Here is a 13211-nt window from a genome sequence, read left to right on the forward strand (position 1 = left end):
TCTATATACTGATCCCCATCCACTCAGAAATGAACAATAAAATTACCCACTAACGTCAACATCAGCATTTTCGCCAATTTTCAAGTGATGATAAGCGCTACGTTTTTGCTAAAGTAATCCCCGTACTATCCAGACGCCCACTTTCCGGACATCCCCACTTACCGGATATTTTGGTCCCGGGATCCAATATTCCCAAAATGGACCAAAAATCGCAAAAAATTCGAAAAAAATCCAACTTTTTCCCACCCGTAATTTGAACTTGGCGCACGAGGCACGGGCCAGCTGTGCTTTGGTGCGTAGTTCTGCCGCCGTCCGCTAGAGCGCCCCTGCATCCTCCTCACTTACCGCCTGTCTCTTGTTGTTAGTGCACGCTTGTGATCATGGCTGCCCACGTGCTCACTTTTGTGGTGGTGCCTTACCTCCTGCAGGCTCTGCTGCCGCTCTCGTGCCTCTTATTAGTATGTGTGATGATGGCTCTGCTGCCTGAGAAGAGGAAGAGAGTGGTTTTGACTCTGGAGAAGAAGCGGGAGATATTGGACAAGGTGGATGCGGGATGGTCTACCTCACTCATCCTTTGTGAATTCAACCTGGCCCGATCTACTTTGTTTGATATCAAGAGATCCCGCGACAAACTCATGCAGTACACAGCTGACTTCTCGTTGAAAAGCAAATGCAACGTGGAGAGGAAGATGATGTTTACTCCCAAGTATGCTGAAGTCGACCGCTCCACGTTGATTTGGTATCGACAACAACGTGCTGCTGGTGTGCTGGTGCATGGCACAGAGCTGAAGGCTGCTGCTGAGAAGTTCGCAAGACTTCACGACGCCCTAGACTTCAAGGCATCCGAGGATTGGCTCTTCGTGTTCAAGTTATGCCATGGCCCTACCAACCGTAAGTCTCATGGCGAAGCTTTAGACGTCAACGAGGATGGAGTAGAGGAGTTTCGGCAAAAGGTGAGGCGCTTGATCGACAGGGAGGGCCTCACTCTCGGTCAAGTCTACAATGCTGACAAAACTGGTTTATTCTATCGCTCTTTGTCTACGAACACTCTAGCAGAGGAGACGAAGAAGCGTGTACCTGGCCGCAAGCTCTCCAAACGATGGATATCTGCTTTGTGTTGTGCCAATGCTAATGGCATGCACCAGCTTAAGCCTGTTATTGTTAGCCGTGCAAAGCAGCCTCCGTGTCTTCGTGGGGTGATGGATGTCCTTCCTGTCATTTGGTACCATTCTTTGAAGGCATGGTTCACTGCCCAGATCTTCAAGGACTGGTTCCACCGCCATTTCGTCAAGGAGGTCATCCATTACCAAATGGAGAAACTGGGACTCCCACGCGACCAGGTAAAGGCCCTCCTTCTCCTCGACAATGCACCTGCTCACACGTGCGACAAGGACTTGGTGGCTGAGAGTGGGCGCATTAGGTGCATGTTTCTGCCACCTATTATGACTGCTCTCATCCAACCATGGGACCAAGGAGTGATCATGGCAATGAAGAGGCTGTACCAAAGAAAGTTCCTGGACGAGGTGATTGCTGTTCTCAAGGACGAGGACGAGTGCAGGGAGGGACGGGACATGCAAGGCCAGCGGACTTTGGAAAACCTTCGCTGCTACAACATCAAGTCTGCCATCTACAACTGGGCCAGTGCATGGAAGGAAGTCCCTGTTAAGACTCTAGAAAATGGTTGGTCTCGTCTGCTTCTCGGAATGGATGTGGAGCATGATTTCCTAGGTTTTGACGTGGATGACTTCCATGCATGTCTACGTGCGCATGGCAAAGATGTCGATGTGGACGAAGTGCATGAGTGGTTGGATGAAGACAAGGGTGATCCTGGGTATCAGACCATGTCTGATATCGAGATCGCATCTTCAGTTGCAGGTGTCAGTACCCAGCTTGAAGATTTCGACGAGGACGGGGACGATGATCCGGACTCTTCTCAGCGTGACACTAGCCATCCCCAAGCTGAGCACACTCCGGGAACACGTAGAGTTCATTCTCGACTACCTGGAACACCCAGTCTGCGACAGGGAGATGGGGCCCTTGGGACTTGTGGAGGAAGTGCGTGCTTTCAGGCAGCGCATCATTAATCGTCAAAATCGTCGTTCCTTGCGTCAATCAACCAATGACAGCTTTTTCAGACCCGTGACCCCCGCTGTGCCCTGGCTCCACTCCATTGTCTCCCCAAGACAGGCCCTCATCCTCCGTGCCATAGCCCAGCACATCAGGCACGGTGCAGTCACCACTCAACGTGAGTTTGCGCCTCTCTTCAGAGTCGTCTGCAGTGGGTACTCTGTCACCACGACCCAGCGACACACTCCTAGGTCACCTGCATCAGCTACTCTCAGACTCTGACAGTGATTAAATGGCAAGAACTTCTCCACTAGACCACACGGGAATTGACAGCGTTGTGCAGTGAAAAAAAAACAGTGCATTGTGTTAAGAAATTAGAATTCTGAGTGCAAAGACTAAAGTGCAGAGTGCAACATTGATTTAATAGACTTTCAACGTAGCGCAAATAAACTAGAGTGTGTTTTGTTTAGAAAATGGATTTATGAGTGCAAAGACTTTAAGTGCAGAGTGCAACACTTACTTCATTAAGGTACAATGGAGCGCAAGTAAGACTAGAGTGTACAGTGTTAAGAGAATGGAATTCTGAGTGCAAATGGCTAAATTCAGTACTGCAGGTGCTTCAGGAACTCCTTTTTACTGTCAGAGTCTGAGAGGAGGTGGGTTATTCATCGAGATGGCCAGGGACTTGCTGTAAGTACCCAGAATGTTTCATATTGTACTGTATTTTCCATACTTACCTCTAACACCTCATTTCACTCTTTTATGTCCCTTATTGGTGTGAATAGGGTCTTAGGTGCTATGCATGTACAGTAGGGAGGTGTTTTTCTGAGTTAGGCTAGGTTAGAGTCGATAACTACCAGTCCAGGAGCCAGGGACTTGTAAGTACCCAGAATGTTTAATATTGTATAAACTCCTCTAAAACCTCATTTTATGGTTCTTTTGCATTTATTTTAGTCTTTTATGTCCCTTACTGGGGTGATTAGGGTCTTAAGTAGGAGCTATGCATGTCCAGAGGGAGTTGTATAGGTGTTTTTCTGAGTTAAGGTCCATCAGTACAAGTCCAGGAGGCTGGGGCCCACTATCCGGACGGGACCACTTTCCGGACATGCCTTTGGCTCTATTACATCGGATAGTGGAGGGATCCAGAAGCCTACTTTCCAGACTCCCCACTTACCAGACATTGTGGCCTGAGCCTTTGGAACCCAAAAATGGCCAAAAAAAGAAAAAAATCCCCCAAAATCCACATTTTTTCCCCACCCGTAATTTGAAATTGCTGCGTGGAGTCGAACAGCTGTTTACACAACGGCCCCTTCACCCCTTCCTTCCTCTCCCCTCCCCCCTCCCCAATCAGGGTTGCCATTTGGCATTTTTCATTACCAAATGTGGGCCAATTTGGTACTGAAAAGTTCGATTGGTAGTGAATCAGCATGTTCCATTACCAAACAGATTTTTCGCATGTATAAAGATATAGAGAATGGAGACGGTGGACTGTCTTCTTTCTTTGATTAATCTGCCAGCATACATAGTGCAAAAATAAACATGCTGTTGATTATAAGGAGAGTGAAAATATTTCCATTTGTACATATAATTAGTGAAGAATAAATGCTTCCTTTAAGAATTTGGTAATGAAAAGTTAAGTTTGGTAATGAAAACTGAGGAGTTTGGTAATGTGGCCATGCTCAGATCTGGAAACCCTATCCCCAGTTACTGGTTAACCATTGTCAAGGGTGGATGTTTATCACAATGGATGCCGAACGTGCTTGTTTTTGTGAATAAATAGTAAATAAACTGGAATACCTCGCCACTAGACCACGTGGGAATTTACAGTGTTGTGCAGTGTTAAGAAATTAGAATTTTGAGTGCAAAGGATTAACTGTGGAGTGAAAAGTGGCCGTTGAAACTGGCGGTTGAAACTGGCATGGTGCAGTCAAGAACAGAATGTGCAGTGTTAAACAATTATACCTCACAGCGCAAAGAATTAAGTGTAGCACAACACTGGATTACTGTACGTGCTTCAAGAGCATTTTCACCACTACCAGAGCCTTAGAGGAGGCGGCCACAGATGTGCTGTAAGAACCCTGTACACTTTTAAATACTTTCCATAACCACTTCTAATTCCCCATTCTCTGGTTCCTTTTCATTTATGTCATGCTTTATATCCATTATTGGTGTGAATAGGGTCTTAAATAGGTTTAAATAGGTGCTATGCATATCCAGTAGGGAGTTGTTTAGGAGGCTTTCAGAGTTAGGCTGGGTTAGGGTCCTTAAGTACCAGTCCAGCAGGCAGGGGTCCACTATCCGGACAGACCCACTTTCCGGACATGCCTTTGGCTCTATTATGTCGGATAGTGGAGGAATTATTGTACTGTATTACTCTTATTTTGGTGCAGACCACTTTTTTGAGACCCTCAGATCCTCATTCATACTTCTCACAACTAAACCTATGCATAGAAATAGTGTACATCAAAAAAAAAAAAAAAAAAAAAAAAAATCTTATTAACGTGACAAACACAGGTTCTGAAAATGGCGGGCAAAGCTGTGCGTTCTGCTCGACTTACTTCGGGTGACGGCCAACATTTGCTAAATGGTTGCCTCTTTTCATAATCTTTAGTTCGCCAGTGGCAGCTGAAGGGTGCAGGTATGTATACACAGTCATTCCTGTTGATGTTAGTTGCCAATTTTTTGTGTGTGAATATTTTTCTGGCAACAAAATTAATTATGATGTTTTGCAGAAAATGGCGACATTGGTAACTTTGGCAAAATGAGCAGCGAAATTAATGAGCCTCAAAAAAATTTTGCTGTCTATATACTGTATATCTATCTATCTATCTATTGCCGCACACCTTAATTCCACAAGGGGTGGCCACAAATGAATCGCCTCCATGTCGGCATGTCCTCTGCCATTTCACTGCCCTACTCCCAGCACACACACCCCTCTCTCATATACCTCTTCACTCCATCCATCTCATATTTGGCCATATATATATTTGCCTTACTCTTTGGTTGCAGGGATGGCTCCTACTGAAAGATCGTCACAGCCTCGCAGGGTTGGGGTCAAGCATTCAGAATGGAGCCAGGGGAATATGCAACCAGCAATTAGAGCATGTAGTTGTGGACAGATGACGCCTACACAAGCTGCCACTACTTACAATGTACGCAGAAAAACTTTGACAGACAGACTGCAAGGCAAAGTTGGTGGGGACTGTACAAAGGCAGGGAGGAAAAGGGCTTTAACTCCTGGCTTGAAAAAAAGACCTGTGTAATTACATTGCTTACATGGCAGGCAGAGGATTTGCCCTTACAGTAAATCAAATACTGATGTTAGCTTGGTGCACTGATAAAATAAACGGTAGGAAGGTGTTTCGGCCATCTCAACCATGTGAGGGATGGTGGCAGTCCTTCAGACAGAAGTATCCTGATGCTGTAAGGTTAAGACAACCTGACAGGCTGGACAGAGGCAACTGTTAATATAATTAGAGATTACTTTCAGCTTTTAAAGCAACAGTTGGAGGATGGGGTGTATCTGGAGAGGCCACAGGATATCTATAATTGTTATGTAACCATTGTGGGTTTCAATAAATGTACACAAAAAGTAGCTATTCTAAAAAAGATGAAACATGCCCACTCTCGGGAAGTTGCCTCCTCGGAACGTATAAGTATTCATCGCTGCATGTCTGCTGCTGGACATGCTCTGCCACCATTCATAATTTTTAAACAGTCTTTTCCAGGAGGCAACTACTCCAAAGATGGTCCTGATGGGTGTCTGTATGGGAAACAGGAGTCTGGGTTCATGGATTCTGACCTGTTCTTAACATGGTTTGATCAGTTACTCATTCCCCATGCTCATCCTACTCCAGAACAGCCAGTGCTGCTTTTGTTGGATGGCCATATTTCACACTGCTCACCTCAGGTAATTGACTCGGCACACCAACACAATGGGACATTGTTTGCCCTTGCCCCCCACACCACTCACATCTGTCAACCCTTGATGTTGCAGTGTACAAGAGCTTTCAAGTCACACTTAGGGAAACAGGTGAATTTGGGGAAAGAAGTTAAAGGTAACTTCTGGGTAGCAAAGAAACGTGTGCCCAAAATAATTAAAAAACCATTTGAGGAAAGCATGAGTATGTCTAATATTAAGGCAGGTTTTCGAAAGTGAGGGATATATCCTTTTAATCCCAGTGCCACAGATAAGAACATGCTGCTAAGAAACAAAATTATCCCAGACGTGGACACTAATCTTGCCGCCCCACCAACTGGCTTTATGATTAATGCCAGCACACAGACAGCCTTGACCCACAGGTATCTTGCAACAGTGAGCCTGAGGACGAAGTCCCTCAGGTACAAAATGAGTCATCATCAAGTAATACTGGGGAGATTCCCCGTTCTCCATCACCCTCAGTAAGTAATGCCTCAGATGACACTACTGTCATGAATTCGACCCGAGAGTCTTCTCCAGTAGGTGCTTCCACTCCAAAAAGTTGTGAACAACTTCCCCCACAAAACCCCTTACTTCTTTGTGGTATAATATCTGCTGAAACTTCACAGATTCTCTTCCCTCCACCGGACAAAGTTCCTCCTGGTCGCAAAAGACCACTAAGAATAAAAGCAAAAGCCAGAGTATGACCGCTGATGGTGTGCAGCAACATCTGGAGAGACTACAGGTGGAAATCAATAAGAAAGCTGCAGTTAAACATAAAAGAGAGCAATCCACTGCCATTAGGGGGAAAGGAGAGGGAAAGGGAAAGCAAACAGGAACAGTTAAAGGTCCAGTGAAGAGTGCTGTCAAAGGTAAATGACCTATGTCCACTGATTCAGATGAGGCAGATGATGTAGGCTAAATGGAAGATAACAGTTGTACTAGATGTGGTAGGGAATGGGATGATGAAAGGGCAGTTCTACAACCCAAGTGAGTTGAATGTGAGACTCAAGGATGTCCCCAATGGACATGTCCTCATTGCCTTCACAGTGGATTTGATTATAAGGACGAATATTACTGTGATAACTGCGTCCTTTAACTGTACTTCATCTGAATAATCCCCCCATCCCCAATGCTTTGTTGCAAAAATGAAATGAACAGAATCATGAAGCTGAGCTATCTTGTTAATCTTATGGAATAATATGAGGCCTCCAGAAGTAAAGGGGCATATATGCAAAAGCTGAGTTTTGAGTAATTTGTGATGAAAGTTAAACAATTGGTACACCATTAGTTTTCAAAATAAATATCTATTATGTGTTACCATATTAATCATGTGGTCAAGGATTTTTTCCCAGTGTGTTTCTTTTATGTGTATGTGTTTTTTTGTTTTTTTGCATTTGTTTGACCCCCTGCCTAAACAACCGTATAAATTTATTTACAAAATCGAAAGTAATCCCTCCACTATCCGATGTAATAGAGCCAAAGGCATGTCCGGAAAGTGGTCCCATCCGGAAAGTGGGCACCTGTCTGCTGGACTGGTACTTAAGGACCCTAACCCAGCCTAACTTTGAAAGCCACCTAAATAACTCCCTATTGGCCATGCATAGCACCTATTTAAACCTAATTAAGGCCTTATTCACACCAATAATGGACATAAAGCATGAAATAAATGAAAAGGAACCAAAGAATAAGGAATTAGAAGTGACTGTACCTCAGCCAGGGTATTTACAGCATATCTGTGGCCGCCTTCTTAAGGCTTTGGGAGTGGTGAAAATGCTCTTGAAGCACGTACAGTAATCCAGTGTTGTGCTGCACTTAAAGTAATTCTTTGCACTGTGAGTTATAATTGTTTAACACTGTACATTGTTAATTGCACCACGCCAGTTTCAACCGCCAGTTTGCACTCCACAGTTAATCCTTTGCACTCTCAATTCTAATTTCTTAACACTGCACAACACTGTAAATTCCCGTGTGGTTTACTGGCGAGGTATTGCAGTTTATTAACAAAAAAATGAGCACGTGTGGCATCCACTGCAATAAGCATCCACTCACGATCGAAGTTAAGCAGTAACTGTTGGAGGTGTTGGTGACGAGGAAACAGAGTTGCCAGATCGCAACAGCCATATTACCAAACTCCTCAATTTTCATTACCAAATTCGTAAAGCTAGCATTTATTCTTCACTAATTATATATACAAGTGGAAATACATGTAATCACTCTCCTTATAATTAACAGCATGTTGATTATTTTCATGCTATGTAGGCTAGCAAATTAATCAAGAGAGAGCAGACAATCCACCATCTCCATCCTGTGTATCTTCATAAATGTGAAAAATCCATTTGGTAATGCATTATTCTGATTAAATACCAAACAAATTTTTCATTACCAAATTGGCCCACATCTGGTAATGAAAAATACCAAATGGCAACCCTGACAGGGGAGGGAGGAAGGGGGAGGAAGGAAGGGGTGAAGGGGCCATGGTGTAAACAGCTGTTCGGCGTGGTGGCAATTTCAAATTACGGGAGGGAAAAAAAATCTTTTTTGGGGGGAGGGGGATTTTTTTTTTTTTTTTTTTTCCTGGGGGATCTGAAGGTCCAGGCCCCCAATGTCCAGAAAGTGGGTGTCCAGAAAGTACAGGGATTACTGTACAAGGTGATTTTTTAAAATTTTATAATAAAATTAATAAACTGTGAAAGTTTCATTAACCTAGAGCCATTACTTTTTTATAAATAAATTTTTAAAATGTGTTTTTTTACCCCAAGAGCTATAAATACATTCCAATAAGTGACAATGATTGTACAGTATAAGTAGATCAACAATAAGAATAAGGCCAGTCACCAATCCTACAATGAAAATGTGCTTGCTGGACTTGAAGGGGGGGGAGAGGGGTCTAATAATCAAGGAAGTCATCATCCCGGTAAAACTCTGCCGCATCCCAGACCACGCCCCCTTTCTGCTGCGCCTCTTGTTGACTCTGGTACAGCTCATCATAGAATGCAACAAATTCAGGTGGTACGAACTTTGAAAGGGTCATTACATCGTTTAACTTGTCCCTCTTAAGCAAAACACCATCTGGGTATTTAAGAGGCAACTGAATTCCAGGCATTATCATCATCATCACTACGGTATCACCACCATCATCATCATCAGTCATCATCATCATCATCATCATTCATCTTCTCTTCCACCACTCTAATTCCTTCCTTATTTAGGATTGCAAAGGCATCTACATACAACATCCCACTACTACTACTACTACTACTGATACTGATACTGCTACAGCTACTACTACTACTACTCCACTCTAACCAATTCCTTCCATTTTCAGGATTGCAAAGACATCTACATACAGCATCCCAGTTTCCAGTAGTTTGTGAATATTTCCTGGCAATTTTCCAACCCAACTTTATCAAAGCACCGGCTAGGGCACGTACACGGTGCCCCCATATTACAAGATGCACCTTGTTCCTTAGTGTGAGGGCTTGTGTATGCCTCACCACTGTCTCATTTTTCCTTCGCCACGTTTCTCTTCCACGTCTCAGGCCTCCTCTTACGCTTTCGAGATAACAAACATGGCTGCCTCTCACTTTCGGTGTTGTTATCACTCATGATGAAGCAGTAAAATCCGGTGAAAATAGATGAAATGCGAGAGTTGAAGTGCCAGGCATCTATCAACACAGAGGCATGACTAGAGACTGTGTTGATGGCGCAGGCCACGTGCATCTGGCGGTATGTGATTGGCCGAGCCAGGAGGTGTGTCACCTCCGCCGTGCGCTCATTGGCATGACACTTCCGCCCCTTTACTTCTGGCCCCAGACTTCACCCGACGTTTTACGCAGCAAAATTACCTGACTTCCCTCTTTAGTTTAACCCATCGTATGGTTGAGTATTATTTGGCACTTCATACCACAGCATAGAGGTGGCCTTGCAGGGTAGCTGCCAGACATTACTGGGAAATTTGTCTTTTTGCGAGTTACGCCCCTTTCCTTCTGGGTGCCTCATATGTTATACAGGTATTCATTTTATATCCATGGTCAGTACAAACCTGTTTTTGTGTTAAGTGTTTAGTACAATGGAGCTTTATTTTTAAGTATCTGAAAATTCTCAATGAGAACAAATAATACACAAAAGTAATTTAAGTACAGTACGTCCTCGTGTATGGACGCATTTTACTTTGATGCCTCGTTTTTCATGCAAGAAAAGTTTCCGAGTTGTCTCACAATTTGTGAATTTCCCCACAATTCGATGCTCCCAGCCGGAAGCCGACGACATATACCAATGCTTATTTGTTGGCGGCCATCTTGCAACCACCCTGTCCACCATAACCAACATGGCAACAACCTTCGATGCATAGGCTACACCAGGACTATGCCTGAGGCTACCAACATCCTATCGACCTTGAGTGATCTGAAGTCTCAAGTGATGGCGGAATACAACAGAAACATAAAGAAGCAAAGACAAGCCCGGATCACACGATATTTTCATGAGAGACTGAATGTTGCTGCTATTCTGCAAGACTTGGACATGCCAGCAAGGGTGGATGAAGGAAGAGAAGTGGACAGAGAGGAAGTGGAGGTGCTGGAGTCTGAGTTAAACTTTGAGGGCTTCGGCATTGGTGCTGGGGCTTCCCCAGAGAGGCCCATGTCACCTGGTAACTACCCCGTCTGCCCTCAACACACCTTCACCTGCCACTCAAGCCAGTCTTCACTTTTTTTCTGGTAAGGATTTTTGGTGTTGAAGCTCTTTATAACAACTTTAATGTCTTTTCAGGTACATGTTCATTGTGTTCTGCTGTTTTAGCACTAGTAAACACTCTTCATTAAATTTTGGGTACGGGCTGTTTGGTGTTATAGTACTTTATGATAAGGTAGGTACATGTCCCACAGGAACGCTCCTCTATTTTTTCCATTGATTCTTAACTTCACAATTCCACGTTTCACATTTTGCGCAGTTTTGGCGGAACATCTGCAGCGCGAAAAACGAGGATTTACTGTATCTAAAAGGCTTTAACTTATATCTGTGATACATAATCTGTGATTTTTTGTATTTTTATAGAAATTACAATACCGGTAAGCTTAACTTAGTTTAAAGAAGTCCTTATTTACACCATTAAGAGTTCATGATAACCCCATGCCCAGATGAGGAATGTGTGTGTGTGTGTGTGTGTGTGTGTGTGTGTGTGTGTGTGTGTGTATTTACCTATCTGTAGTATACAGGAATTGAGCAATGCTCGTGTTGTCCTGTCTCCATATCCACATTTATCAAGTCTACCTTTACACACATGAATGTTTTTCTCATGCACCACCTCTTTGTCTAAGTCGTTCCAAATATTTAAGTATTTACCTAATATACCTAATTGTGATATACACGGAATGTACTATGCTCGTGGGTTTCCATCGCTGTTTCTCAATAAGTCGAATTTAACTTTAAACTCGTTTAAGTTTCTAAACTGGACGATCTCTTTGTCCAGGCTATTCCATAAGTCTATACTTCTGTAAGGAAAGCTATATTTCTTGATATCCTTCAAGCAGCTTGACTTTTTCAATTTCATTCCATGTCCTCTTGTTGCTCTCTTATCCCATACAAACAGATCTTCTTTGTCAATTTTATCTACTCCCACCATGGTCCTGAACACCGCAATCATGTCTCCCCTCTTTCTCCTTTCCTCTAACGAAGGCAAATCCAGTTTTTCCAGCCTCTCTCTGTATGACAGGTCTGTCAGACTGGGGACCATCTTGGTTGCTGTTCTTTGTATTCTCTCAATCTTGTTTATATCTTTCTTTTTGTGTGGGGACCACACTACCGCTGTATATTCTAACCTGGGGCGGATCATGGCCACTATCAATTTTTTCATCATCTCCTCATCCATATAATGAAATGCTACTCTTAAGTAAGTCAAGAGTTTATAAGTCTCTCCAACTATCTTGTTAATGTGCTTTTCTGGTGACAAACTATCTTGGACCAGCACTCCCAAATCTTTCTCTTCTCTCCTTTTTGTGATTAATTCATTACCCAAAAAATAATTCAGTGATGGTCTCCTGGTACTTTTACCCATTTCCAATATTTTACATTTCTTTACATTAAATTTCATTTCCCACGTCCGGCTCCAATTGTGTATCCTATCCATATCCTCCTGCAGTATTTTACAATCCTCCTCAACCTCTATCTTCCTCAAGATCTTTACATCATCAGCAAACAGACTTACATAACTGTTCACTCCATCTACCATATCATTTACGCAAATCAGGAACATTACTGGCGCCAACACTGAGCCTTGAGGGACTCCACTTGTTACTTCCCTCCATCCAGACATCTTTTCCTTTATTACTGTCCTCATTTGTCTGTCTCTCAAAAAGTGTGTGTGTGTGTGTGTGTGTGTATGTGACCTTTAAAGTCTGGGGAGACATTTAAGTTAAACCCTATTGTATTCTGCTGATTTAAAGATCCGAGTTGGTTCCTATATTTTCGTAATTATTTGTAAGTCATACGTTGTACCTATATGTATTCAGTAAAATGTGTGTGTGTGTGTGTGTGTGTGTGTGGCAGTCTGGAGAGATTTAAACCCAATTGTACTCAGCTGATTTAAAGTACCGAGTTGGTTCTTATATTTTCATAATTATGTGGAAGTTGTCAGTCTTAATTTCCCTCAACTAATTTGGATCTTTATATATTCAATGAAATTGTGAAAATGTATTAACCATTGTATTATTTAACTTAATAAATGCTCCCTGAACTCAGAATCATAAAGTACCATTAAAGTAAAGGACTGATGATTACGTAACAACCGATCACTTCAAATGACAACAACAGTTAGTATTCAGCGAAATTTGTGATGCCAGATTTCATTTTGGGGCCCTTTAAGTGGAAACTTGGTCAACAGTGAAAATTTTGCCTTAAACGTTATCTTTAAGTTGCAATGTTATTACATGGGGTAAAAATTTTTGCCGGCTGAATTAAAAGTATGGTTACTAATTTCGCCATTTTTCGGTACAAAAATATATATTCCTCCTGCACAGTACTAGTTATGCACTTAGCAGGAAGGATTTGTGTGATCATCTGTAAGAAGCTGAAGTTTTATTCCGGTGTTATGTTAGTGCTCTGTTCTGTTTCAGGTACTCGCTATGATTTTTTAAAGTCTAGAATTTTCGACAGGCAGCGAAAATACTGTTGACGTTACCGGTAGGGTATAATACATCTCCAATTTATATAGCTACAGCTACTCGGG

At 42.9% G+C, this 13211-nt stretch overlaps 1 protein-coding gene across 2 annotated transcripts in view; it reads right to left on the reverse strand.

Moving 5' to 3' along the window:
* ATPsynO (ATP synthase subunit O, mitochondrial) overlaps positions 1-13211 on the reverse strand; it is a 64461-nt gene that overhangs the window by 50792 nt on the left and 458 nt on the right. The window lies entirely within an intron of this gene.

This window comes from Coenobita brevimanus, chromosome 111 (assembly GCF_032717465.1).
Source record: "Coenobita brevimanus isolate Jiangsu-jjx chromosome 111, ASM3271746v2, whole genome shotgun sequence".
NCBI classification, from domain to species: domain Eukaryota; kingdom Metazoa; phylum Arthropoda; class Malacostraca; order Decapoda; family Coenobitidae; genus Coenobita; species Coenobita brevimanus.